At 52.0% G+C, this 25771-nt stretch overlaps 1 long non-coding RNA gene and 1 pseudogene across 1 annotated transcript; both read left to right on the top strand.

The window, feature by feature from the left end:
* LOC113983520 overlaps nt 1-19276 on the top strand; it is a 57957-nt pseudogene extending 38681 nt beyond the window's left edge.
* On the top strand, nt 400-1499 carry LOC120324885. Its single transcript, XR_005566561.1, has 2 exons — nt 400-487; nt 1225-1499. It is a non-coding gene; the product is annotated as an uncharacterized LOC120324885 (long non-coding RNA).
* Nucleotides 19277-25771: the final 6495 nt, after the last annotated feature.

Below are 25771 nucleotides of genomic sequence, written 5' to 3'. Positions count from 1 at the left end.
TGGACACAGAACTTGACGTGTGGCCTCCCCAGTGCTGAGTCCAGGGGGACAGTCACTGCTGTGAGAACGCTTCTGTTCCACGTTTTCACGGCGTTTGTGACAGATCAGACCAAGTGACCTTACGGGGATGGTTCTACCCCTGGCACAGGCGGTGCAAGCCCAGCAGTTGTTCCACGGGACGTGCTGAGGGAGAAAAGCGGTTCCGTGTGCGGAACAGCCGCGCTCCTGAGCGGCCCCGAAGGCCCCCGGCACCCGCTGCCGGGCAGCGCCGGGGGCGGGAGCTCCGGGATCGCCGCCGGGAGAGCGCGTCCTGCTCCCCGCGGCCCTTCCTGCCGGGCCGGAGCCGGCCGGGGGTGCCGGGTCGGCGGGGAGCGCTGCCGCCGCTGCCGGGGCCGGGAGCGACCGCGAGGCACCGCCGCCCGAGCCGCTCCTCGGGCGAGGCGAAGCCGAAGCGCCCCCGCCCCGGCTCCCCGCCCGCAGCGGGACGGTGAGTGCCCGCCCGGGGCACCCGCCGGGGCCGCCCCGCCTGGGCCCTGCGCGGCCCGGCCGCCGCCTCGGGAGGGGCGGGAGCGGCGGGGGGGCCGCGGGACGGGCCCTGTGCACGGGCTGTGTCCGTGTGTGGGGGGACACGGCTGGGCGGGGGCACCGCGGGGTGTCCCTGGGCCAGGGACGTGTCACAGAACCGCGGGATGGGGCGAGTGGGAAGGGACCTTGAAGATCATCCAGTTCCAGCCCCCCAACACCTGCAGTGGAAGGCTCGGAGCCTCGTTCCCCCGGCCTTGAACGCTGTCCTTCAGCGTGCAGGGATACACGGCTGTGTTTTGGTGCAGCGTTTGTACAGGTGTGTCTATGCACACATGTATTACAGTGTGAAGCTGTGCAAGACCCTCCCTGGGCACTACCCTGTACCTTTGTACGTGTGTACACCTGTGCCTGTGGTTGTTTCCCGTGTGTAGAAGCTCATCCCATAAGTGGTTGCACACAATGTCATGTAAGGCAGGGCTCTGCTGACATCCTCCTGGGTAGTTTCAGTGTTGCCATCTGAGAACTTCCCTGCTCTGATTTCACCAGCTAACTCCTGCCGTGCCAAGTCGTGGCAAGGCAGAGGCAGGAGCAAGAAAACCAGTCTCTCTGTCCAATAGAGAAGGTGGGAGGGTGGGAGGGCAATTCCCTCTTGGGATGGATTCTGCTGATGAAGAGTGTTCTGTCTCTTTTGGGCTGTAGGGTTGCTGCAGGGTTGCTGCCAAAGGTGTGTGCAGACGGACAGATAAACAAGGTCAAGATGACCAAGTAAGAAATTATGAGGAAACACACGGCAGAACACTTTACAACCGTTGTAATCTTGGCCTGCCTGAAAAGAAGATGAAGAAGAAGTTTTAAGATTTGTCCTGTAATTTCATAGTCTTTTTTTGACTTTAAAGTTTTTGAAGAAAACTAGGATGTTTTTGCAGCTCCTTCTGTTGTAAACTAATTTTAAAAGGTGAAAAAAGAACACAGAGGTCTTGAGTATTTGTCTCAGTAGTTAACAAAGTCCAGTGAAAGGTCAGTAATGGTTGGGATATTTCATTTTTTCATGGCCAGGCTTGCGAACGAAGATTTGGGAAGGCTCTATCCACATTTGTTACAGGCACGTTGGTGACTTATGAGGCCAATACGAGACAGACATATCCGATTGCAAAAGGCACAGTAGAAAGACTCTTTAGATGGTATATTCTGAAGAACACGGTTCTTTCTGCGTTGCCTTTTCTCCTCAAGAGTGATCCTGCGTGTGTTCTCAAAGGAGACAGCAGCGTTATAGATGGTGTGTCTCCAGACCTCCCGATTGGAGGCCAGAGTAGACCAGTTATGGTGATCAATATGGCCAAGGCTGAGATGTTGTTTCAGGGAGTCCTTGTATCTTTTCTTCGGGGTTCCTCTCTTGCGGCAGCCGGTGGCAAGTTCACCATAAAGCAAGATCTTAAGGAGGCGGTAAAACGAGAAGATGCAAAAAACGAGCTCGAGAGTCAGAGACACATCCTCATAGAGGTACAGGCAATGCTCTCACTTTATTCCAAAAATACACACATTATCAAGGGTCCTACAGGGTTCACACGCTCTATTCTAACTTTCTATTGGTTACATTTACTTTCACACACTATATCTATAACTTCATTGGCTCTACTAGCCAAGGCACATTTCCAGGTCCCCCCATCTTCTGGTTTCTCACACCCTGGATAACAACATCCTTCCTTGTTTTCCTCTACGCAGCTTTCTGATATCTGCTGTTCAAGGACACACATCTGCTGCTGGAGAACACAGGTCCCTGCCGTCCAGCACGCAGGCCGGATCTGTGCAAGCAGGCCTGATGCAGTATATGTCCTGCATCATCTAAGATTTTCTCAACAATTCCCCCTTTTTCTTTTGCACAATCCAGGCCTGACTGATGGTCTTTTGCTTGGTTCATCTCTTTGTTCCATGTGGTTCTTGAGAACTTTTATTTTGCAAAATGAAACTTCATTTAACTCAGGGTTATTTGCCTCCCACTCTTTATCCAAAGGTGCTTATGCATATGTAAGGTAATATGGTTTACGCATTTGTGAGCAAAACCAGAATATATTAATAATCATATATTCATACATTCACATGCATACATTCACACAACTTTCATGCGTGATGGCCATCACTTCATGCTCTCACACAAACATACTTTTCAGTTGTATTTTACTGTGTTTTCTGGTTGTGAACTGAGAAATTATCATTCTTGTGTTTTGCCCTCATCTGAGTAAGATCTAATTATGCATTTCTTGTTTTTATGAAAGTATAACTTGGAAAACATAAACATATTTCTGCTTCACGTTCAATTCAAAACCCAAATACATACAAACATTCTTATAATTTAAAGATAAATATATACTCATATTTTTAAAGCAAAACACACACTTCTCTATGCAAATGGGCTTTTGGACTTCAAAGAGAACTTGTCAATAGTCACTACAAAAACTTCAAAAGCTCCACTTCTTTAAAACAATTCTGGCTATTTAGGCAAGCAACCTCAAGTAACAGTCAGCAAGACCATTTCATGAACTTATCTTTCCTCACTCCCCCCCCTTTTTTTTTTTTGTACTGAAATTAAACTGTTAGGTTAGTTGTTGCATAAATAAAAAGCTTAGCTTTGTTGACTTTGAGCTAAGTGTCCCGTGCAAGGACAGGTCTTTATATGATTTGCCTGTGGCATGCTGTATCTCAGGGGTCTGTCTTAACATCATCTTCTTTTTCACTGTTTCTGTCAAATGTTTTTGGAGAGTTGTCAACTAATAGCAAAATGCCAATTAATCTCAAGTTATACAAGATGGTTGTTTCAGGGACGAAGTTCCCATCTATCAGCACTTGCATCATCCAATTAAGCACAAATACATTCCCATCACATAGTCTGTGGTTGGACCACGCCATTGTTGAACAAGTTAAGCAGCATATTGATGAAAAACAAGGAAAACAACATAGAATATCTACAACAAAGGACTAATAGTAAAAGGGTAGGCAATAATCTCTTTGTAACCATATCCATCTTTAGTGAAGAGATCAGAATAGGCTCTAGCTGTTCCTGCTTCATTGGGTCAGCCAGGGGCACTTGCATGCTATGCCGTGGTTGCAGGTAATCATAATCTCTTTGCAGTCAGCATACAGGGGGTCAGCATCCTACTGTTGAATGTAGATGTAATCTCCAAGTTGGAATAGATGAACAGGAGCGTTTAATCTCACGGGTTCGGATTACAGAATGAATCTGTGGAATTTCTGCAAAATAGAGCCTAGACTATTAAACAATTTTCACAAAAGAGTTTCAAATTTCAGAATTTTTGTAACTTGACTGTACGAGAGGAATATAGGTTTTATAGTACGAAGTGGCTGGCTGTCAGTTACTAATAAAAGGCTGTGGTTGTTGTCCCGATTAATAGAAAAAATGAAAAAGCAACTAGAATAGTTTCCTTAATTTACTGTATTCTGCATCATCTTCCCAGCTTCTGGTCAAGCTCGCTGGAGCCACAGATTGGCTCCTCTATTCATGAGAATTACTAATGACAGATTGAGAATGAATACATTTTTATTTGTGACTCTTTTCATTAATTTTAATATTATCTCTAACTTTTTGTTTGTTTGTTTTTCCTTTAAATCTCTACTGTGGTATGTGACTCAGGTTTCAGTTTGCAGTGTTTCTCTTCTCCTCCCCCTATCCTGTAGGCAGGGAGATTCAAAGCGAGACGGGAGAGGGTTTTTAGATTTTTTGCCCTCCCTCCCACAAACTGTAAGGCAAAAATATTTCTTTCCCCAATCAGAAGATTGCAAAGTTGCAGCCTCTATAAAGCAGGAGGGTTCTACACCCCCCCTTTTTTTTTTTTTTCCCCGAGTTTGGCCAGAGGAGGTGTAATACTCAGTTGCTCGGCAACAAACGATCTCTATTGTGTGAGCCAGTAACACCTTATCTCTTTCTCTGCTAAGGCAAAGGCAAAGTTTTGCAAGAGGGCTTTTTATCCTTTTTGTCAAAACCTTGCTTGCTTTTTTTTGTTTGTTTTCTGTTTGTTTGTTTTTTGAATACGATATTTTTTCAGAAGGGTTTTATAGGGGTAAAACAGCTAAGAATAAGGCATTTCACTAAGATTTTCGTACAAATACTAATTTCCCGGAAAAATTCCCTAAAACTGTCTGCAGACTAGCTTGCAGGTAAACGCAAGTCTTTGGGTTTAAGTTACCTACGAGTGAGTAGAAGGACTAAAGAGAGAGATTTTGGTTTCTTTTCTCGACCACTTGGTTTTCTCTCTCACTGCAGCCTCTGCTGCTGTTCCCGCTCGCTCTCCCCCCCTACCCTCGCGGGGGGGAAGGGAGAGAACCCGCTGAAGTTGTTAGGTGTCTGTTCTCGCTGCTGCAGCCCCGAGCCGCCTCTCCGCCGCGGCTGCCGGCACCGGCGGCAGTTTGAATAATCTCAAAGGGAAATTCCTATGCTCCTATGTCATCCGAGACACCTCCCGGAACCTCATCCCTGGGTTTTAATAGTTACTAACAAACCCATGGTCGCTTCTCCACACACACGCACAACCCCCAACACACACACACACACACACACACTAGCACGGCATAGCTAACAACACCGTGAGACCACAACGACACACCGGAGAGACAACAGAGTCAACACGAGAATTAACAGAAACACGGGAAAGCAGCCTTCTAGCCTGCTCCCCTTCTCAACAAGAAGTGATACTTTTCCGGGGTTGCTCCATCCCAGTTTCCCTCTGGGGTCGCTCCTGGTTTTTTCTTGCACCGCTGCGGCCGGGCTGCTCTCCTGCCGGCTCTCGGGTGCTCCTGCTTTACCCCCGCGGCGCTGCCTCGCCCTGCTCTGCTGCGCCTGAGGGTTCTCCGGCCATAGCGGCTCTCTGGGGTTCGTCTGCACCACGATTCTGCACGGGGTGGCGGCGGCCACGGCTCGAATCCACACGGTTCGGTCGGGGCAGTGTGTGCCAGGCCGCGACGCACTGCCCCCTTCAGCAGGATGACTGCACGGCCGAGAAGTTTCGTAGTAGCAGTGAGGGTTTTCAAGTCCCAAAGTCTATCTCCCAAACCCCGCCATTCCTCAAAGGCAAAAAGGAGAGGGGGCACTTAAAAGAAACCGTTTCCACAGGCCCAAGCAATAAGCTTGTCAAACACCTTCTCAGCTACTGTTTCACCTCGCTTAGCAAGGATAGCTAACAGCAGCTTTTTAGCTGCAGCAAACTCCGATTCCGTGCTTGCAGCAAATGACAGGGGGAAGGTAGAGACCCTTCCTACCTCGGTTCGCGCCGACTGGCCCACGACCGAAACTCCTCTGTCCAGCTTCTATCAGCCTCTCACGTCTCCGACCGCGTCTCACCGCACGGAGATCAATCGGCTATCAGCCTCTCACGTCTCCGACCGCGTCTCACCGCAAGGAGATTAACCGGCTAACCGCATTCTTCTACCGTTTTGCGCTTTTTATCACCTTTTCGGGCGCCAGATAAAAGCAGAAGATGCAAAAAACGAGCTCGAGAGTCAGAGACACATCCTCATAGAGGTACAGGCAATGCTCTCACTTTATTCCAAAAATACACACATTATCAAGGGTCCTACAGGGTTCACACGCTCTATTCTAACTTTCTATTGGTTACATTTACTTTCACACACTATATCTATAACTTCATTGGCTCTACTAGCCAAGGCACATTTCCAGGTCCCCCCATCTTCTGGTTTCTCACACCCTGGATAACAACATCCTTCCTTGTTTTCCTCTATGTAGCTTTCTGATATCTGCTGCTCAAGGACACACATCTGCTGCTGGAGAACACAGGTCCGTGCCGTCCAGCACGCAGGCCGGATCTGTGCAAGCAGGCCTGATGCAGTATATGTCCTGCATCATCTAAGATTTTCTCAACAAGGCGGTGGTTGGTCCTTCATCCTCAAGACGTGCCCTGCCCATCGCAGCTGTGTTCTCAGTAACATGGCTTCTATACTTGTGACTGCTGCTTGCTCTAGAACAGATGTGTTGGTCACATAATCTGACCAGTGGATGTTTAGGATTGTGCGGAGGCAGCGTTGATGGAAGCGTTCTAGGAGATGCAGGTGGTGGCGGTAGATGACCCATGATTCGGAACCATATAAGAGAGTAGACAGCACTATGGCTCTGTAAACACTGATCTTGGTACTTTTCTTCAAGTGTTTATTACGCCATACTCTTTTGTGGAGTTTTCCAAAAGCACTATATGCCTTTGCTAATCTGTTGTCTATCTCTCCGTCAATCTTGCCATCCAAGGAGATGAGGCTGCCTAGGTAATTAGGCATTGTCACTGGAACCTGACAACAAAAATTTCTGTGGAAAATCACAATTTTCCTCCCAGAAGATTTTTCTACCCAGTGAAGAGACTCTCTAAGTAAAATACCTAATTAATATTTGTCGGTGCAACCTACACAAGCCTACACATGGGTCTCTTGTGTTTGCCACTGGGTGGTGTGGGGAGAGAAGTGGTCACAGTGTTTTTCCCAGTCCCTTATTTTACTGGTAGAGAATCTGTATGGCTTTTTAGCACTATTAAACCCAAATATAACTCCAAGTATGTTTGGTTAGAACAATGAATAAACTCTCTGATTGAAAATCAGAATTAGTGTTCCCATTGTTGCCAGTAAACACTTTGATGGATGGCTTGAACTCCAAAATACATCAGAGATACTGTTGTTGATACTTAAATTTGTCATTTTGGCAATATCAACTGAAGACCAGGAAACTTTGTTCTCCTCACCACAACCAACTCCCATATTAGTCTACTAGATTTTTATGCTGATTTTGCCAGTTCCAAGTTAATGTCTGTTTTCTAATGTTGCAGCAAATCCAAAGACAATTTAGATATGCCAGCAGGTTGTCTTCTCCCAAGAGCTTGTTCAATCCCACTGGATTTTTGGGATTCATAAAAGTGTAATTTAAACAGCTGTTTGGATTGGCAACACCAGGAAATTTTAGGATTTTTCCAAAACACATCTGCTGAATGCAGTTTGATCCTTTTCTAGTAGTTTGTAATTGCATTGTCTGAAAATTTGACTGCAAGTCAGCAGGTTAACTGAAAAGCAGAGTTTCAGGTTTATTTTAGGTATGTGATGACTTTGGCAACCAGTGATGAGTTGTGCCAACATGGTCCCAACTACCCTCAGAATGCTCCCAGTCACTCCCAGTATGACCCAGCCACCTTCACTGTGGGCCCAGTTGCTCCCAGTATGATCCCAGTTGTGCCCAGCCTGGTCTCAGTTGCTCCCACTTCCTCCCGGTGTGATCCCAGTTGCTCACAGTTGTCCCCAGCAGGGTCCCAGTACCTCCCAGTTCCTCCCAGTGTGATCCCAGTTGCTCCCAGTTGTCTCTAGCAGGGTCCCAGTAGCTCCCAGTATGATCCTGGTCTGATCCCAGAATGGTCCCAGTATGATCCCAGTACGATTGCAGTTGTCCCCTGCATGGTCCCAGTTGCTCCCAGTTGCCTCCAGCATAGATCCAGTCAATCCAAGTATGATCCCAGTCTTCCCCCAGCATGGTCCCAGTCAATCCCAGTTGCCCCATTGTAGATCCAGTCACTCCCAGTTGCTCCCAGTTGCCCCCAGCATGGTGCAAGTCACTCCCAGTGTGGTCCCAGTCACCCCCAGGATGGTTGCAGACACTCCCAGTATATCCCAGTTGCTCTCAGCATGCTCGTAGTCACACCCAGTTACTTCCACTTGCCCCAGGATGGTTCCAGTTTCCATCAGTATGATCCTGGTCACTCCCAGTCACTCCCAGTTTATGCCAGTTGCCTCCAGCATGCACCCTGTCACTCCCAGTTACTCCCAGTTGCTTCCAGCAGGATCCCAGTTGCTCCAAGGATGTTCCCAGTTGGCTTCCAGCCTGGCCCCACTGGCTCCCAGTTCCCCCCTGCGTAGTTCCAGTCACTCCCAGTTTGATTCTGGTCCCTTACAGTCACTCCCACTATGATTCCAGTATGGTGCTGGTCACTTCCACTATGATCCCAGTCACTCCCAGTCACTCCCAATAGGATCCCAGTTGCCCCCAAGGTGGTCCCAGTTGCTCCCAGCCACCCCCAGGATGGTTCCTTTCACTCTCAGGGACTCCCAGTCTGAGTCCAGTATGGCCCCAGTCACTCCCAGTCACTCCTTGGAGGAGGCCATTTGCCCCTTCCATGGTCCCAGTATGATCCCAGTATGATCTCAGTATGATCCCAGTATGAGTCCAGTCATCCCCAGTATGATCCCAGTAACTTCCAGACACTTCCAGTACTAATCCAGTTTGATCCCACTCATCCCCAGTATGGCTGCAGTCCCTCTCACACACTCCCAGTAGTATTGTAGTCACTCCCAGTAAGACCCCAACAGGACCCCAGTAGGGGCACAGCTGTTCCCAGTATGATCCCAGTTGCCCCCAGCGTGGTTTCAGTTGCTCCCATTCACCCTTACTATGGTTTCAGTCACTCCCAGTATAATCCCAGTCACTCCCAGCCACTCCTTGTATATCCCAGTTAACCTCAGCATGCTCCCAGTCACTCCCAGTATGTTCCCAGTCAGTCCCAGTGTGATTCCAGTCACTCCTGGTCTCTCCTAGTATATCCCGGTTGCCCCCAGTGTGGTCCCACTCACTCCCAGTTGCTCCCAGTAGCTTCCAGCATGATCCCAGTTGCTCACAGCCACTCCCAGTCACCCCCAATGGGGTCCTAGTGCCTCCCAGTATGATCCCAGTCAATTCCAGTGTGATCCCACTTGCTCCCAGTATATCCCAGTTGCGCCAACATGGTCCCAACTGCCCTCAGAATGCTCCCAGTCACTCCCAGTATGACCCCAGCCACCTTCACTGTGGGCCCAGTTGCTCCCAATATGATCCCAGTTGTGCCCAGCATGGTCACAGTTGCTCCCACTTCCTCCCAGTGGGATCCTAGTAGTTTCCAGCTGCCCCTAGCATAGAACCAATTGCTCTCAGTATGATCCTAGTCTGATCCAGTATGATCCCAGTACAATCACAGTTGCCACCAGTATGATACTAGTGACTTCCCGACACTTCCAGTACTAATCCAGTTTGATCCCACTCATCCCCAATATGGCTGCAGTCCCTCTCACACACTCCCAGTATTATTGCAGTCACTCCCAGTATGACCCCAGCATGACCCCAGCAAGGGCCCGGTTGCTCCCAGTATGATCCCAGTAGCCCCCAGTGTGGTTCCAGTTGCTCCCAGTCACCCCTACTGTGGTTCCAGTCACTCTCAGTATATCCCAGTTGCCTCCAACACGCTGCCAGGTGCTCCCAGTATGATCCCCGTTGCCCCAGTTCTGGTCCCACTGGATCCAGTCCAGGTCTCAGTGTATCCCGGTGTCCCCCCTGTCCCCCCACCCCGGTGTCACCCCCTTTTCTCTCCCCACAGAGCTCCTGAGCCGGCGGCCGCAGCCCCTCCCCGGGGCCTCGGGCCCAGACTGGACCCCCCCTGTCTCCGTGAGGATTTTGGGGGGGTCGTGTGTCCCCCCCTCCCCTGCTGCCACTCCTGATCCCAGGAAAGCTTCCCAGTTCTCCCCAGTCCCAGTTATTGGGGGGCAATGGGGAGAGGCTTTGGGGGATCCTGAGGAGTGGAACCAAGTTGGGGGGGGCAAAACTGGCCCCGAGATAGATCAGGAATGGGGACCCCCATTGTTCCCCCTGTGTCAACCCCCTCTGGGAGGGTCTTGGTGAGGCACCTGCCCCTTAAAAGGCACCCAGCTCACCCCAAAAGGTGCTGGGACCCCCCTAAATCTCCCCACACGCCCCAGAGAACCCTCCAAACATACTCAGAGCCCACCCAGGATCCCACATAAACCCTTTTTTTTGGGATGCTGGGACCCCAAACTGAGTTGAACGGAGCTGGGGATTGGGGGATGATGTGGAAGATGTGAGAGGAGGGGAAAAATGGGGGTTGGGACCCCCAGAGTAATGGGGGGGTGGGGTGGGGATTGAGAGGACCATGGAAAAGTGGGAGAAACAGGGAGAAGGGTGGAAAAGGGGGGGGGGTGTGGTGGGTCAGATGGTCCTATGGGGGTCTTTGGGCACAGGGGGGTTGGAAAAGGGGGATGGCCCCCCTGAGCTCCCAACTTCCTGTGGGGTGCTGGGGTCTGTTGGATCCAATCTCAGCCTTGGGTTATGCCAACACTTTCAGTTTAGAGGAATTACAGAGATGTGACTGAAACACTTTTGTCCCCAAGGTTTTAATGATGGCATATCAGATCTATTGATAGAAATGAGTTATTTAGGGTTACAAATGATCAGACAAAAGATCTTCATCACAATTATTTACTGCACAATAGAACACTAAACCTCTGGTGGTCTAGTGGTTAGAGTGCCTGACTCTCACCTCTGCGACCCGGGTTCGATTCCCGGCCCCCTGGGCAGGTGGAGCTCGTCAGCCTTGGTAGGCAATCCACCTAAGAGAAGGTCACTCTAAACAAACCTACATCCTGGGGACCTCACTGCCACTGTCCAAGCTTTGCTCGGCCCCGGCAGATGAACCTCAGGACTAAAGGGTGGGCTCAGTTCAGCGCACGCTGTGTCTCACCTAAAAATCCACTGCGCAGGCTGGAAGGGTTAATGACCTTTCCCAAAATCTTCGCTCGCGAAGACTGGCCATTATATATATTAGAACACTAAAACTACTAGGAGTACAGCATAAGATAGGACAGTGCTCTACACTAAAGCAATTGTTGAAGCAATTCTACTCAAGCTGGCACAAAAGCAATAATTCTTAATTAGAGATGGATGGAACTCTCCCAGACCAACGCTCGTGGGGAGATCTCTGCTCTCAACCTCCAGCAATGACCTTGGGGGGTCCCCAGCCAAGGCAGGAATCTCCACACAGCCCCCAGGAAGGGTTCTGTTGGAAGAAGCTGCCCCTGTGAAAGGGGACTGGCCCTTTCTGGTAGAAACCTCAGTTCGCTCAAGTGCAAAGGGCCGATATGGCACCCCCCCCTCCCCCCCCCCCAAAAAAAGGACAAGACAACTGGGGAAGGAAAGAGGGGCTTGGCTAACAGAGATCAAAGATTTCATGAGGTAAAACCAGGTTCAGTTCAGGCTGAGGGTGCTGCGGCACCGCCCGTGTAAACATTCCTGACGGGAGCGCGGCGGGCGGGCGGGCGGAGGGCGGGGCCGCGCCCTGATTGGCTGCGGCGGGGTCAGTAAAGGCGTTGCGCGCGCAGAGCGCCGTATTGGCTGCCGGGAAACCAAGATGGCGGAAGGTAGGGCTAAGCTGTCAGAGGTGGCGGGGCCTGCGGGATCCTCCCCTGGGGATCCCCTCGGGGGCTGCGGGGAGCGCGGCTGTGGGTGGAAAGGCTGGAGGGCTCCGCAGGGTTTAGCCGAGGGGTTCGGGGGTTCCCGAGGGGCAGAGCGCGGGGCCTGGAAGCCGTGCGGGGGGGGGCTTTGTCAACGCCCTGGCTGCACTGCGCAGGCGCGCCGGCGGAGTACTCAGGAGGGAACTGCAACTCCCATGAGGCCCCGCGCGACCCGCCATTACTTTTCCCACCACAGCGCTCCGGCCGGCCCAGCGAACCAGTATGGCCCAGGGAAAGGGGATCCCAGTGACCCCCCCCGAACCCCAGAGACCCACAACAATCAGCACACAGAGACCCCAAAGGGGGGAGGAGCGGGGGTCCCCTACAGCCTAGCAGTGTGTTCCGGAAGTCCCCAGCCCCCAGGGGAAGGGTCCTGGGGGTGCCCCCCAAAGTCTGGGGGGGGGGGATGTACCACATCCAGGTAAGGAGATCCCAGTGCCCCCAGTATAGGCCAGTGACCTCTCAGTGACCCTCAGTACAGCCCAGTAACCCCCTCAGTGACCAGCCAGTGTGTCCCAGTGACCTCCCACTGCCCCCAGTATGGCCCAGTGATTCTCCAGTGAGCACCCAGTAACCCCCAGTATGGCCCAGTAACCTGCCAGTGTCACCTCGTGTGTCCTGATAACTTCCCAGTCCCTCCCAGTGCCCTCCCAGTGTCCCTTAGTAACCCCCCAGTCCCTCCCAGTGCCCCCTGGTTCCCCCCAGTGTGTCCCAGTATCCCCCAGTAATTCCCCCAAAGCCCCCCAACTGTCCCCAACGTGTCCCCAGATGCCCTTGGCCTTTCTGTGAGCATGGGAGGTGGCATTTTTGGGGTCAAGGGGTCCGGGGGGGCTCCTGGGGTGAGATGGAGGGTTGGGAACATCAGGGATGGGGTTTGGGTACACTGGGGAGAGTGAGGAGGGGTTTGTGGACAGTGGAATTGGGGGTGTCAAGAGGGGAATTGGAGTGATCCGGAGGCCCTGGGGACATTGGTAACACCAGGGGAGTTCCGGGGTCTTAGGGGAGGAAATTAAGGACACCAAGAAGGTCTTGGGGACACCAGGGGGGTCTCAGGACTCACCTGAGTGTGGTGCTGCCCCTCCTATTTACCCACAGACATCATTAACCCCACCCAAATGTCTCCAAACCCCCATTTTCCCTTTAATTGCCTCCCCCTACAAATCCCTTTGCCCTCTCAACACCCCTTTTAACTCCCCTAAATGCACCCAAAGCCCCCCAAAACACCTCAAATCCCCATCCAACCCCTCCCCCCGATCCCCCCAAATCTCCCCCAGCCCCCCCTGAAATGCCTCCAACCCCCCCTAAAGATGGATCACCCGGCACCCTGGGACAGGAACAGAGTGGCCTGTACTGGGGGCACTGGGCTGTACTGGGAGGGCACTGGGGGGGGCTCAGATGTCCCACAACAACGTGGCCCAGCTCCAGGAGAGATGTGGGGAGCAGTGAGGAGGTACTGGTCTGTAATGGTCTTTCCTGGTTTGTCCTGCTCTGTCCTGGTCTGTACCCCCAATCCCCAAAGCCCCTCCCCAGCTCCCCCAGGACACTCCCGCACCCCAAAGCCCCTCAGGCCCCCCCAGGTCCTGCTGCCCCTTGAGCATCTGCAGCTCCTGCAGAACCAGGCATTTCATCAGCAAATGTGCAGGTGACCCCAAGCTGGGGGTGTGTTGATGTGCTGGAAGGCAGGAGGGCTCTGCAGAGGGACCTGGCCAAGCTGGATCCATGGGCTGATTGCAAGGGGATGAGGTTCCAGCAGGCCAAGGGCCGGGTCCTGCCCTTTGGCCACAAGAAGCCCCATCAGCCCCCCGGGCTGGGGCCAGAGTGTCTGGAGAGCAGGCAGGCAGAAAGGGAGCTGGGAGTGTGGATGGACAGGCAGCTGAAGAGGAGGCAGAGTGTGGCCAGGAGGCCAAGAGGGCCAATGGCTGGTGTCCTGTCTGAGGAAGAGTGTGTCAGCAGGAGCAGGGAAGTGATTGTTGGGCTGGACTGAGCGCTGGTGAGGCCACCCCTGGAGTGCTGTGTCCAGCTCTGGGCCCCTGAGTTGACGAAGGCCCTGGAGGGGCTGGAGCAGGTGCAGAGAAGAGCAGCGAGGCTGGGGAAGGGAGTGGAGCACAAGTGGTGTGAGGAGAGGCTGAGGGAGCTGGGGGTGTTGAGGCTGGAGAAGAGGAGGCTCAGGGGAGACCTCCTGACTGTCTGCAAGTCCCTGCCAGGAGGTTGGAGCCAGGTGGGGGTGGGGCTGTTGTGCCAGGAAGCAGCAGTAGGACAAGAGGGCTGGGTCTTGAGCTGTGCCAGGGGAGGTTTAGGTTGGATATTAGGAAGCAATTTTTTGTCTAGAGAGTAATCAGGCCTTGGAATGGGGTGGGCAGGGAGGGGGTGGAGTCAGCGTCCCTGGAGGTGTTGAAGGTGAGAGTGGATGTGGCCTCAGTGCCATGGTCTGGGAAGCACAGCAGGGTTGGATCAAGGGTTGGACTTGATGATCTTGGAGGTCTTTTCCAACCCAGCTGATTCTGTGATTCTCTGATTGCCATTCCTATGGCAGCACATGCTTGAGGCTCTATCCCCAGGGTGATAGAGATGTCTGTCCATATCTATCTCCAAGGTTAGTGTGTAAATGTGTGGTGTTAGAAAATCAGGCTAAGTTGTGGGCTGGTTGTAGAAGGAGAAGGAAGCCCAGAGGCCAGTGCAAGCAGGCAGCCCTCAGCTTGCACCTGATGTCCCCTCCCTGCAGGTTCCTGTCCTTGAGCCCAGGCCCTGAGGTGAGGCTGAGAAGTGGCGCGGAAGTGAGCCCAGTGGTGAGGAAGAACTGAAGCTGTGAATGCCCATCCCCGAGAAGGTGCTGTGTCCATCCCCTGTGTGCCAGGTGAGCTGGGGCTTTGCTGCAGAGCTGCGGGCGCTGATTTGAGCGTCTCCAAGTGCTGAGATGGTGGGCACCCAGGAACACAAACTGTGCCTGGCCACGGAGCCTGCAAGGAGGAGCAGAGACAGCCCTGGCAGTGTGGGGGTCCAGGTTGTCCCTGTGCCTTCCCCTGCAGGCCCTGTCTGTCCCTGCTGGGCCCCTGTCCATCCCCATCAGGTCCCTGCCCGTCCCCCCGGGCTGAGCTCCCCCCAGGAAGTGCCGTGGAGCTGAAGCTGCTGCCATCCCCCCCTGCAGCCGCTGCCCCAGCCAAGGGAGCAGCAAAGGCAGGGCCAGGAGCAGAGGCAGCAGCAGGGGAGCCCTGGGGGGGCCGGGAAGCTCTTGTGTGGGTCAGGAAAGAGGCGCTGGGCACGAGGCCGGGGCTGTGCTGAGCAGGCCCAGCCCTCACATCCCCCCAGCCAACGCCGGCTGCCCGGGGGGCTTGGGAGGGACCCCCAGCCCGTGTGCCCCACACTGAGCTGGCAGAGAGAGAGCCAAGGGACAGGGCCACGGGCAGGGCCCCGGGTGAGGGACAGGCAGGGCCATTGCAGGGCCACGGTGAGGGCACAGCCTGTGGCAGCAGAGCTGCCCAGGGCCGGGGGCAGCCGGGGGTGTTGGTACCAGGCAGTTGTGGGGCCGAGCAGAGCACGAGGGCTCTTGCAGACCCCTGGAGCAGCCTCCCATTTGCCAGCCCCACCCTGGTGGGGTGACACTGTCCCCTCCCTACAGGACACTCCCCCAAACCTCTCTGGGGGAACCTTTTGTGTCTATTCCTGGTTGCTGATTCATTCTGGGGACCTGAGGGAGCCTCTACAGTCCCATGCATGGGGCACAATCTCCTCTCCAGAGCTTGACTCACTGCAGACTTTGCAGGGAAGTCTGTGCTGGCAACTGCATCCTGAGCCCAAGGGCAGTTTCTATGCCCGAGTGCTGATCCATTCTGGGGACCCAAGGGATCCTCTGCCATTCCATCCATGCAGCAGGAGTCACCCTCCTGCCCTTGACTCCCTGCAGAGGAACAAGTGCCATCTCTCTGTTTGGGAGAAGCCAGATGCTGCCCCTGGGCCATCAGAAGTGGTGCTGAAGCCTCTTTCAGCCCAGCCCCGGGTGCAGTTTTCTCATCCCCTCAGCGAGTGCCCGCTCCCCCAGCTGGCACTGACCAACCAGGGCGTTTGGCACACGTGGTTTGGTGGTTTGGAGAAACAGCCCCAGGCTGGCAGGGGGCCAGATAACCTCGAGGAACAGCCCTGGCGAGGTGCCCACACTGTCAGGGGACCAGGGGATCACTGCTTCATGGAACCAGCTGGAGCTCTGGGTGAACCTGAGGTGAAGTGTCTGTGACCTGTGGATGAGTCCAGGCTGGAGCAGAGACCCCCCTGCAGCCCGGGAGGAGCCCACGCTGGAGCAGGGGATGCCCAAAGGAGGTTGAGAGCCCGTGGGAAGCCCCTGCAGAGCCATGGGAGCAAAGCCCTGATTTCCAGGGCTGCCCCCCTGCCCCAGTTTGTTGGGTTTAGGTGCAAACTGCAGCAGGGCCGTCCCTTGGCAGCAGCCGGTGCCGTGACACAGGCTCGGAGATGTGCCAGCCCAGGAGGGACTGAGGGCAGGGGGTTCGTAGGGACCATCCAGGGCCCCTCGCTGGGGGGGCCAGGTGGATAAGACAATACCAGGAGGAAGGAACTGGCTGGCCCAGAGGCACAGGAGGGAAGTCAGGCACTCTGAGCCATACCTGGGGGAAGGAATTGCAGCAGGGGGAGATCGGCACCACCAACTCCTTGAGCACCTCCTCAGCAGGGCCCCCAGACTGCGATGGAGGGAAGAACTGCAGCTGTGACTGATGGGCACAGGGAGGAGAGAGACAGCCAGCAAAGGGGGCTGGGAGCGGGAAGGGATAAGCTGAGAAGGTGACAGGATAAAGAACTTGTGTCGAGGTTTCTTAGTCAGTTGGAGCAATTTTGTGGCACTGCTCGGCTCCGCGGGGCTGGGGAGGTGGCAGCGGGACACCCTAACCCACAGTCCCCCAAGGACCCCCAAAAACATTCAGAGCCCACCCAGGACCCCACCCAACCCCTTTTCTGGGGGGACTTCTCTGGGCACTGGTGGTGCTGGGAGCCCCCCCGGCTGCGGGCGAGAAGCTCTCGGGGGAGTGGGGGGTGGGAAGGGGGAGGTCGGTGGGAAAAGGGGGGTCAGAGGGGACAAAATGGGTGGTGGGAACCCAAACTCAGTGGGAGGGAAGTGGGAACCCCCTAAAAGTGGAGAGGAGAGGGGCTCTGAGGTTTGGGGGATAATGGGAAATGGGTGGGAGAGGTCAGAAGGGTGGGGGAAGCAGAATGTGGGACCCTGAACCTGAGCATGAGGGGGTGGGGATTGGGGGGATGATGTGGGAGAAAGAGGAAAAAAGTGGGGGTTGGGACCCCAAAAGTGATCCTGGGCAGGCTGGAAATTGAGGGGACCATGGAAAAGTGGAAGGAACAGGGAGAAGGGTGGAAAAGGGGAGGTGGTCTGGACAGTCTGACAGTCCCATGGGAGTCTTTGGGCACAGGGGATTGGCAAAGGGGGGTCCCCCCCTGAGCTCCCAACTTTCTCTGGGGTACTGGCGCTGCTGGATCCAATGTTCTCAGGGCACAGACTCTTTGGGCCAAAGAGTCCTAAAACACTTGGCACAGACTACATTTTACCACCATCTGTTCTCCAACTACTCTGCTGGTTCAGAGTGGCACAGTAGGACAGTGGTGACCCCTGGGATCCCTGGGACAACAAAGTGGAAACCCTGGAGAGGGGGAATGTCTGGGAACACAGCACCTTGAAGGTGAGAGTCACAGGAGAAGGGACCCTTGGGACCCTCAACACTCCCAGCATCCCTAAGTGGGACCCCCAGCATCCCAGACAGGGGAGACCCTCTGAACCCCAGAGGGGAGAGACCAGAGAGGGGGAACTTCTGGGTAAGATTTTTTGGGCTGAATCTTGATATTTTGGAGTATTTTTTTGCCGAATCTCAACTTTTTGCAGTTTGAGGGGGGTTCATCTCTAGATTTCTGAGGGTTTTTTTGCCTGAATCTCAGTGGTTTTGGTTTTTCTGGGCTAAATCTTGGTGTTTTGGAGGTTTTTATGGACACAGGATGCCCAGTGAGTTCTAGAGGTGGACTTGGGCAGGAGGAACCCCCAAGCCGATGCTCTCAGCCCTTGTTTTCCCCCCCATCAGGATTTGTCCTTCCCAAAGCTTGGGCGGATGGAGGAGGAGGCTGCGAGGAAGAGGAAGATGCCTTGGTCCCCCCAGGCAGGTGAGGAGGAAGTCAGTGTCCCTTTGGGCGGGTGTTGTGCTGGCTCTGTCAGCCGAGCATGGCCCCGGCTGCAGGACAACCCCGCTGGCGCCGCCGTCCTGCCGGGGCCGGAGTTGGGGGGATGTCCTTGGCCTTCCCTGTGGGCCGGAGGCAAATCCCCTGCCTGTCCTTCTTGCTTCCTGCCCCAGGCCCCGAGGTGAGGACGGAGAGCCCGGAGGACAAATCCCCCCGTGAGACCCTGGTGGGAGAGGCCGTTTTGAAGGGCTCCCCGGCGCAGGAAGGCAGCGGGGAGGAAAAGGGCCGGAGATCCCCCCACAGGAGGGGTTCCAAAGCCATCCCGGGGTGCTCTGAGGAGGAAAGACCCAGCCTGTGCCAGGAAGGTGGCCGGAGCTTGAGCCAGAGCTCTGAGCTGGTGGTCCCTGAGCAGCCTCCCAGCAGGGAGAAACCCTTCAGGTGTTTGGAATGTGGGAAGAGCTTCAGCCAGAGCACCCACCTCCTCAACCACCAGCACATGCACACTGGGGAACGTCCCTACACGTGTGGGGAATGTGGAAAGAGCTTCAGACGAAGCTCCACCCTCCGGATACACCAGCAGATCCACACTGGGGAACGGCCCTACATGTGTGGGGAATGTGGGAAGAGCTTCAGGCACAGCTCCAACCTCTTCACCCACCAGCGCATCCACACTGGGGAGCGGCCCTACATGTGTAGGGAATGTGGGAAGAGCTTCAACTGCAACTCCCACCTACGCAACCACCATCGTATCCACACCGGGGAATGGCCCTACACGTGTCAGGAGTGTGGGAAGAGCTTCAGTGACATCTCCACCCTCCACAGTCACCAGCACATCCACACTGGGGAACGACCCTACACGTGTGGGGAGTGTGGAAAGAGCTTCAGGACGAGCTCCAGCCTCCTTGCCCACCGGCGCATCCACACTGGGGAACGGCCCTACAAGTGTGGAGAATGTGGGAAGAGGTTTCAGACCAGCTCACATCTCCTCAAGCACCAGTGGACACACAAGAATGAGATGCCCTTCCGCTGCACCGACTGCGGGAAGGGCTTCAAGCAGAATGGCAACCTCGTCACCCACCAGCGCATCCACACCGGGCAGAGACCCTACAAGTGTGGGGAGTGTGGGAAGGGCTTTGCCCAGAGCTCTACCTTGACAAGACACCAACGGACCCACCGGTAAGAGAAGCGCTACGAGTGCCCCGACTGCAGGGAAAGCTTCGACTGCTGCTGCAACTCCATCAACCATTGAAGGACCTCCATTGGGTGATCCACAGGGACCCACGTTGGACACAGACCTGGTAACCCACGTTCCAGGTGATCCATGCTGGGCATACACCTGGTGACCCCTGTGTCCTGCCCCTGTCCTGACCCCCCTGACAGTGAGGGTGACCCAGGGTCTTGTTAACTGATCCCTTGGGGAAGATTAGAGTTAGTTTATCTATATATCTATCTATATATGTAGGGTTCAGTTTAGATCAATTTTGTTTCCCTGTAAAGTAGGTTTGGGGCAGTTTTGACTCCTGTCTATAGTGATATAAAACCATAAAAATAACACTTCCTCTCTCTGGCTCCTAGCCCAGCCTGTCCCCTCCAGGGGTGGGTGCTCCTCCCCTTCCCCGGGCGGTTCCTTTGCCCACAGGCAGCAAAGCCTCCGCTGCTTCTGCAACTGGAGAGTGTTGGAGCTGTGGACCATTAACATTCCAGTCTCTCCCAGCTCTGCACCTCAAAAGTCGAGTGGGATCAATCTGTCCCCTCAAAGTGGCTCAATCCCGTAGCAGTTCATATTCCAGGAAGAATGCCAAAGGGCATCCTGGGACTCATAGTCCTTCTGTCTCTGTCACACGTGCACAGTGAAGTGCTCGGATGGGAGTGCTTGAGGAGGTCCCATATCACGGTTTAAAGTGTCTATATAAGCTTGTGTTGATCTTAATAAAACTAATTGGGTTATTGCACCCCTGTGTCGACTGGGTTTGTGCAAGACAAATGCTCTAAATGGCTGCCCGAATCGGGACATTCAACAGGCGTCGGTAACCAGAGGCCAAAGGCCTTGGGACATCTTGCCATAGCATCCATCCTGATGGAATTCCAAGGAAAAAGGAAGAGCTCTTCAACAAATTGTGTGCATCAGTCACCTCTGCAAAGACAGGACAAAAAGAGAAAGAGGACGAAAAAGGACAAAAGAAGAAAAGTCCAGCTTCAGCAAACAAGAGGTAACCTATTAGCATGGGAGGGATGTATTCCCACGAGGGGAGGTGTTCCCCAGAAACTAAAGCAAAAGCTGAAGCTATCAGCCAATTCTTAAAAATGCTGGACAAAGACGTAGCAGAAAATAAACTGTTGACGCTCTTAAAATGGAGCACCACAAATGGACCGGGACTTCCATTGATGCCTTACGACCCTTTTAGTTTCTTATTTTTCTGATTTTATAAGCTTTATAAGTAATTATAAGTAGTAGAAGTAGATTTTAGAAGTAGCTCTATTATATCCCTCACCCTTTGGCACAATAGTTTACACATTCCCTACCCCATCACCTCATTCTATGTTCTCTATATCAATCCTACCCCTGAATTCCAGTAGAAAATGTTTAGTCTTTTGTCAAGGCAAGGCCTATGCTGTTTAGAGAGCACTCATATCTTAGCCTGAACCACAGAACATGGTCAGAAACTAGATGACCATGTACCCTTTGTGCTTTGAAGAAGATGAAGATGATGAAGAAAAGCCCCCAGACTCAATTCCCAGGGGGTGGACCAGGGGAAAAGTTACAGGATGGACAAAACTTGGATTGGTTGGACAGTATTATAAATTGTAACACCTGAACACGACCTGCGTGCATGTCCTGTGATCTTTATGCCTAGGCACAAATTAAACCCTTTTCTTATCTCATCCTCAATTAACTGCTGCGGAGTTGTTTTCCTCAGCACCCTTAGGCATCAGCTGGTGGTCCGTACGGGAAAATCAGAGACCTCAGGCTACTCCAGATTGGAAACTTTCATCCTGCAGGAATTCTTCATCAGCCGGCATTTTTGGAGAATTCCCGCAGTGATCTAGGGAAGCCCCAGCTCCACAGAACCAAGCACGGAGCACAGAGGTGAGTTAAGAAAAGGGTGAATAAGGAAAAATTTTTTTTATTTGTTAGGAGCTGCGGAAGAGTTTTTGTGTTTCCTGGGAGATAGGGAACACGGTGGGACTGGAAAGGCTTGGACTTGGGCCCAAAAGTCACGAGAGTCAATTTCCAGTAGGCGAAAAGGGTTTCGCTGAGTGCAGGTCAGAACGGATTTGTGTCAGCCTAGGGCTGGATTTCCTTTCGGTCGGAGGGGGACGCCCTTCCAGAGTGCTCTGTTGCTGCAAGGAGCTGGGGGGCCTCTGTAGCTAAGTGGTTAAAGTAACAACTTTGGAACCCTAGAGCTTCAGGTTTGAGTCTCGCAGTGAAAAGTTTTTCTGTGTCTCTTAATCAGTATGGGCAGTACACAATCCAGGGGGAAAGTTGCAGAGGACTCCCCTTTAGTCCTAATTTTACACCACTGGGACAATCTAACTAAACCTGAAACACCTTTAAAGAAGCAAGAACTGTGCTGGTTATCTATGAATGTGTGGCCTTCATACGGGAACCAAAGGAGGGTAGTGTGGCCAAAACTTGGAACGTTCGAATTAGATACTGTAATGCAACTTATTATGATGCTACATAGAGAGGAAAAATGGGAAGAAATCCGGTATGCAGAATTGTTTCTTTTAACACAACCTGAGTGGAAAAAACGGTACAAGAGAGCCCCGATAGGGAAAAAGAAACTCAAGAAAGTGGCAGGAGTGAGTCCCGCTGGCATAGACGATAGAACAGAGGCTGTCCGTTTGGTCGGAGCAGGCACAGCGGCACAGATAAGATCTATAAGGTCGGCTTTTGTTGGAACTGCTTTTGGCGCAGCAGAGCCAGGCGGGGGTAATACAGATGCTGCAGGGCTGGCTAGCTCGGAAGTAATGTCTAGTTTGATCACAACAGGGATAACAGCAGGAACGACTCCTGGCCCCACAGGGGCAATGGAAGCGGGACCCTCCCCGCCTGTTCCAGTGAGTGTGAGGAGAGCAACCCGTTCCCTTGCAGCTGACGGCGGCTTTGCCAGAGCAGACGGCGTTGTCATGGTAACAGCAGAAGGGAGCACAGGCATAGCAGAGCAAGCGAGAACTAAAGTTGTTAGTTCTACCGATGACGTGACAAGAACTGTGAGGTCTAAAAAGTCAGCTTTTACTAGAGTTGCTTTTGGTGTGGTGCCACCTGAAAAAGTTTCTATAGATGCAACATCTGTTGTAGAGGCAAGGGAGACTTTAGAAATCGCAGCGAGAAATGCGCCAAGACCGGCCAGTGTAGTGACGGCGACTGGCGTAGGGGTCGCTGGCTCTGACGGTGGCAGTGAAGTGAAAGTGTCGGCCCCAGAAATGACGAGAGCCCCAGGGGTGTTTGTGGAACCGAGCAGCCCAGCACCGCAGACAGATGCTGAGGCCATTGATTCTGTCAGTGGCGATAGCGGCGTGAAAGCTGTAAAAACGGGGCTGCATGCCCCGATTGCAGGAGAGACCCCAGGGCTGACTGCTGCGAACACAGCACTGTGCTACTGTAGTGGCGAATACAAAGGCGATAAACTGGTCTAAAATGTATGAAGTTAGACAGGATACGAATGAGTCGCCCACATATTTTCTGAATAGGCTGAAGGATGTCATAGGGAAATCCACTGATATTGATATAGAGTCAGACCTGGGGAAAAAACACCTAGTGTATTTGTTTGTAGGACAGTCCACAAATGATATAAAAAAAAAACTGCAAAGAGCAGGTGGTAATGAAAAGGATATTGATGAGTTATTGGATATAGCTTGGACAGTATATTGCAATAGAGAACAGAAGGTGAGTACGATGGGCAGTGGAGCAATTTTAAGAACAGATGTTGCCGCGGCAACCGAACTCCCAGCTCAGAGCGCAGGGGAGGTTTCTGGAACGGCCATTACCACGGTGACAGAGCCAGCTGGCACAGAGAAAAGAAAGTTGCTGCCTGTTCCTGGTGCTGTAGGAGTGCGTATAACCGGACAAAAACAAACGAAGTTTGTCCCAACTATACTAGCAAGCGAGAAAGGAGGGGAAGACCTGGGGACAGAGAGAGTGGGGCGGAGACAGGCAGAGCTGGTCCCAGTTGTTGCTTTGGCTGACGAGGAGTCTTTAGTCCCTGATAGTGTGACCCAAGTACAGACGGCAGACGCGAGTGCTGTGAAAGCTCTAAAACCATTAGGAGTGGCAGCACGAGGGAGTGCTGAGGCCACTGACTTTGTGGAGGTGACGGGACCCAGCCCTACCCCTGCTGTTCCGAGGACTGCCCCAGGCATAACAAACAGGACTGTAGATCGAGTCGTAACAAAGGCACCTGGAGCTGCGAGAAAAGCAAGGGCAAAGAGAGTGAATAAGCATGTAAAACCTCCCCCGCCTGTACTAACTAACGTAGAGGGAGTAGCCCTTTCCCCTGGAGCTGCTGATCCCACACAAGCAGCTGCCGCGGGTGCAACTACAGACAAAAGACCGGCTAAAACTACAGAAGCTGCAGAAAAAGCTAAAGCCATGTCTGTAACTGGAGTCCCAGCCCAACCTAACACGGGACCCTCTGGCTCCACCATTAGGGGCAGAGATGGAGCTGTCACTCCCCCTCCAGCTCTCCCAAGCCTTCACAATCCATACCCTCCCACGAGGCCAAAAGGGGGGGGCAATATCAATGTGCATTTCCAACAAACATAAAAGCTAAAGCTTGCCAGTGCAATATATGTAATAGGTAATAATTTGAAAGAAAAATTTAGTTATTATACCATAACTGTAATTGAAATTACAGGAATAAGTGAAACCAAACCACTCTTTGAACTTTTAGGATGTACATTGAGTAAATATTGGGTAATTCATCGATTCTTCTGTATGTTAAACTCTCCTAATCCTTTGTTGAGTAGGAGTTCATTAGAGAACTTAAAAGTTGAAATCAAATTCTGCAAAGGGGAGATAAAAGTTATGATTTTTGATACTAATTGTGTTGAAGCAGCTATCTTCTTCATACAGGAGAACCATGAAGAAATCCCTGCAAAAGCTGAGAGTGCTGTCATCCCAATGGTATGGGCCAGCATCACGCTCAGACCAAAACCAACAATTACCAGGAATGCTACAAATACAGTGTACACCACAAAAATTAGGAATACTATTACAAACATGATGAAGCAAATGGTGAGTGTTCTTTCCACAAAGGGAGAGGACACTAAAAAACAAATTGTCTAGGTCTGAAGGGAAAGCAACTAATTTGTCCCCAACAAGCAAAACTAGAAGAATAAAAACTGTCTATTGACCTCTATATCCTCTGTACTCTAAGCCTGTTTCAGTCTCACAGGCTGTAAATATTTCTGCCCTCTGTGCCCTGATTGAGCTCAGGGAGCTGTGGCAAAATCAAAAGGGGGGCCATTGTTTTGCTCTTAATGTGAACTAACAATGTGTCAGAAGTTGACTGTTTGCAGATAGTCTGTTCCAGCAGACAGACCTAAAAGCTGTGCCACCAGAACTCAAACTAAGAGTCATGGAAACAACTTTTGTGCAGAAGTACACAAATGTCTTGACAACTGCAAGTGAAATACACCAGGACAAAGAGTTCTGAACTGTAATAAAATCAAGAGTGAGTAAACAAGAAGCTAACATAAAAGCCTTCTGACAGGATTGAGAACTGTTGTAAGATCAATGTGTAACTTCTAAAGGTGGTACATATATATGTGTTATGATTATTGTATCTATTGTATTATTTTCTATTCTATTTTACTTTTGAGCTTCTCTTGTTGTTAGCTTAAGTGCAAAAAATTAAAAGCTTACATTGCTTTTGCTACATGAATTGTTTTAAGGTTTGTAATGTTTGTACTTGCACGTATCTTGTTCCAGCAGCAATTTGTAAACATCTATGTCTCTTTAGTTACTGCAGCTTGTGGAAGAATTCCTCCTGAAAGAGTAATTAAATGAAAAGTCTGTATAGATTTTCATGTGATTGTGAAATCATGTTTATATACTTATGCTTTTAAGATGCTTTCTTATCTAGTGTCATCTAGGAGTATATGAATGCTGAATTGCATAAGAAGTCCTGCACTGAGACCGGAGGACAAATCAGAAAGTAGCTTCAGTGCTGAGGCAGCACTGCAACAGCACTGGTTCTGTAGACTCTCCCATGGGACCTTGAGACCTAATTTGCACCATTGCCTGCAATTTTGAAACAAACTGGTAACATAGTTGTTAAGATAATTTGTTTAGATCATTTAAATGCTTTGCTTAGAATCGCTTTTTAGCTTTATTGTTTTGCTAGTACTCACAATATATAAATTCACCTAATTCAATAAATGAGGATACTTTTATCCATGGAGGCAAGAGGTACCTGTATTACCACTTCATGAGGTAAAGATGATCCACTGCAGTCTGGGACAGGCTGGAACAGGACAGCCTGCCCCGATAAGACCTAGAATCTGTCCAGAGAGTACAAGCTCTCTGTGGTGAGCTACTGGCACTGCCAGGGTGCTGCTTGCATCCAGACGCAGCCTGCTTCAAGTTAGCTCTTGACTGACCTATTAAATCTGTGACTGGCAGTTAATCACTTTATGTGATAAAAGCACAAGCTCCTCTCTCAGATGATCAAAATACAGAAATTCCAAGATCCAAAATTCCAGTGAAATTATCATCGGACAGAGAGTCACACTCCATCAA

The sequence above is a fragment of the Pipra filicauda genome, unplaced genomic scaffold, assembly GCF_003945595.2.
Source record: "Pipra filicauda isolate LSUMZ 115617 unplaced genomic scaffold, ASM394559v2 scaffold745_size127278_pilon, whole genome shotgun sequence".
Taxonomy (NCBI): Eukaryota; Metazoa; Chordata; class Aves; order Passeriformes; family Pipridae; genus Pipra; species Pipra filicauda.
Note: the sequence above shows the minus strand (reverse complement) of the source record. Positions and strands in the feature narration are given on the sequence as shown.